This window comes from Mandrillus leucophaeus, unplaced genomic scaffold (genome assembly GCF_000951045.1).
Source record: "Mandrillus leucophaeus isolate KB7577 unplaced genomic scaffold, Mleu.le_1.0 Scaffold1909, whole genome shotgun sequence".
Lineage (NCBI taxonomy): Eukaryota > Metazoa > Chordata > Mammalia > Primates > Cercopithecidae > Mandrillus > Mandrillus leucophaeus.
In genome coordinates, this window is record NW_012101931.1 from 37,826 (window position 1) to 40,969 (window position 3,144).

General features: G+C 51.7%; 1 pseudogene across 1 annotated transcript in view; it reads right to left on the reverse strand.

Annotated features, from left to right (window-relative positions):
• LOC105538385 overlaps window positions 1–2,768 on the reverse strand; it is a 28,877-nt pseudogene extending 26,109 nt beyond the window's left edge. The window contains exons 1-2 of the transcript XR_001005892.1: window positions 2,590–2,768; window positions 1,308–1,475 (exon numbers count right to left, since the gene is read on the reverse strand). The product of XR_001005892.1 is annotated as a dehydrogenase/reductase SDR family member 4-like (transcript). The remainder of the gene's footprint in view (window positions 1–1,307; window positions 1,476–2,589) is intronic.
• Between the last annotated feature and the right edge of the window lie 376 nt (window positions 2,769–3,144).

A 3,144-nucleotide genomic window follows, 5' to 3' on the forward strand; every position in this document is an offset into this window, starting at 1 on the left:
CCTCATCTCTATTCCATCTGAACATTCCCATCCATTCCTAAAGGTTTAGCTCAAGTACCACTTCTGGGCCAGGCCTGTAGGCCCTGTTAAGTGAACCTGGTGGGGGCCACAGGATGTATTTCCACCAGGATTTTCACATTACATTGCTACTTACATGTGATATGGTTAGTCACTGATTGACCCAGACTCCCAAATGGCTCCTTCCACCATCAGGATCAAGTCCCCAATCTTGGGCTCTGTCCACCAGCCTAGGCCAGGCAAGGTGACTTTCTAGGACTCACATTTGGCTCTTTCCAATGCATATTTGAGCATTTGCCAGAGAGTTCCTTAAAAACGGAATTACCCTATACTGTCTACCACACTACTATCTACTATTGCTTGAGATCCCCCTCTTCTAAGATTATGCAAATTATTTCTGCCAACCTTCCAATCTGTTAGCACAATCCTGTACTATCCATTTTTGGGTAGATTCTCCCTTCCACTCTGGGGAATAAAGTGTGTCCTGAGCCTCAAGGGAAGAGGAGCTTCCTTTGCTGGATGGTTCATATTTCCTTCAGCAGCTGAAAGGCTGGTGTCCACTACTAACTGTGACACTGACTTATATACTTTCTTTGAGACTAAAGTCCAGTACCTGGTAGTCTGTAGGCAGCCAATAAAGGAAGGGAGCTTGGGAGGTCTGGGTTGAATCACGGCTCTTTCCTTACTGGCTGTGGGACCTTGGGAAGTAGCTCCAGCTGTCTGAGCCAGTCTCTGCAGACTGAGAGAATAGTCCTTGCCTTGCTTGGGTTGTTGTCAGGTCTAGAGATAACCTTTGTAAGGCTTTGAACACAGGTAATGGCACATAGGAGGTGGTTAAAACATGGTGGGCTGCTTCCTGAGGTTCCCAGGGACTTGACTCTATAAGCTGAAGAATATGGGATTGTTTATTAGCTCATGGGTGGGAACATCTATTTTATGATTGTATTTACCCTTCTCATCTGTCCCGTTAGATTGAAAATTACTAGAGAACCAAAACCAGTTGTTTCTTTGGGGTATTCAAGGGACGATGCAGGATTGAAGCATTAGAGTGTTTTAACATTCTCTGATTGGGATGGGATGATTCTCCAACGTTAGTATATGGACATAATAGAAAGGCACACAATAAAAATGTACCGGTGGGCTGGTGTGGGTATGCAGAATGCACTGTTATGTTTTAGTTAACAGCACTGCATTGGATTCACCAAGGCTGTCCAGGAAAGCAGGGAAGGCGGCTCAGGCTGGCTCCTTTTTCTACCTCCTGGCTCTTTGCCCATTTCCCTGCAGTTCACCGTGTCCACCAGCCGCTCCCAGTCCTCTGCCTTCCCCACATGGCACATAGTGCCCGTCACGCTGAGCCCCTCCCCCTGCAGGGTGGCTGCCGAGTTCTGCTGCTTCTGACTGCTGACAACCACGTGGAGCCCGTGTTGGGCCAGATGCCCGCGATGGCAAAGCGGATCCTGTGAGCAGAAAGACACAAAGACTGCCAAAGCCTGTGCAGCGGAAGAGGTGGACAGCATGGGCTGTGAAGTTAGACTGCCCGGGTTTGAATTCAGGCTCTTTCCCTATCTGACCTCCACGTGTCTCTACTCTGTGTAAAACAGGCTTGATGGCACGGCCTTTTGGCGCTCATTTACTTATTTTTATTATGATCTGGAACCGCAGCCTCAGTTCCCAAGAACTTACATCACTTTCTACAGTTCCCACCACAGGTGACAGGCTTCATCCCCTGTTGGGACTGAGAGGTGAGAAATGAGCTGGGTGTGCAGCAGCCACTTCCGTGATTTGAAGGTCTCACTCAGAACAGCCTTGCCCCCAGGTTTCTTTCTTACTAGTCTACAACATTCTCAAAATTCTATCCTTAGTTATTTTTTTGGGGTGCATGTGAGAAGATGGTCTCCGGTCAAAAATGTAAACATTGCCTTGGGAGGAAGAGTTACACATTCTGCACTTGTCAGTCATTAGCATTTTACCTGCATTTGTATTTTAGTTTTGCGGAGAGCTGGCATCTAGCAAAGTCCCCTAGAAATGAGAACCAGGATAGACAAGAGTGGTGGGTGAGAAACAGGCTGGACAAGGTAGGCCCAGATGTACTGAGCTAAACAAAAATCTTGACACAAAGCTCTTGTGTCCCATCTAGGTAAGGGGGCGGGGTTCCTGGAGACTTTCCGGTGCCCAAATAGAGTGTCTGGTACGTTTTCAAAGTGCTGGAGACCCTGGGATAGGATATTGAAATCCAGGTTCCCTCACATTTCTAGTTTCTGGTCTTCCCCGACGCTAGGTGGAGCTGGTTGACTGGGGCAGCCCAGAACCCCGGCGAGGACTAGATCGATGGGGCTGCACAGAGGTGGCACGGTTGTGCCAGAGGCAGCAGGGACACGAGGGCTGGCAAGGTAGGGCCCAGGGCCAGGAGATTCAGAGGGGGTTCAGGCAGACCACGTGGCTACTTTTTTCCAGGGCCAGACTTTGGCCGCATGTGAGGTCTGAGGACAGGGGCACTGGAGGCAAAGGATGAAAGACCAGTGCCTGTTTGCAGGCAGCCAGGGCCTCAGAAACTCCAGCACTAGCACTCACCCGTCGGTGGAGGCCGTTACCAGGGCCACCTTATTAGCGAGCAGGTTCCGGGGGGTCATCCTGGAGCTGGCCATCGGCACCGACTTCCATGCCCGGGCACAGTGGCCTAGCAGCCCCGCCTTGTACATGGCTCAGACCAGCAAGTCTGGGTTCCACTCCTTCCAGCGGAGGTGACAGAGAGTAGGGCAAGGGAGCAGGACGAAGGGCGGGCCGCTTTCCCTGCCACCCACTCCCTGCCCTCGGCCCGCTGAGAGTTGTCTGTGACCCTGGGCGCCTCCCTCCGCCGCCGCTCCCCGCAGCCAGCTACCTTCCGCCTGACTGGGGCTTGCCTTCCGGGCTGGCAGGTTGGGCTGGCAGGCTGGCGGGTGATCAAAGCGCTCTCTGTTCAAGTTTTCTGTAGGGCTCGCCCCTCCCCTGGACCCCGCAGGAACCCGCAGACTTTGGCCACTGCCCTTCTGCATCTGCTTGTCCACGTTTTTCTTCTGGGGGAAGTGGGGGTTTTGAGTTGCTTTTGCTTCTTCAGAATTCCTTCTCCAAGAAAGTCTGGGTCAATGT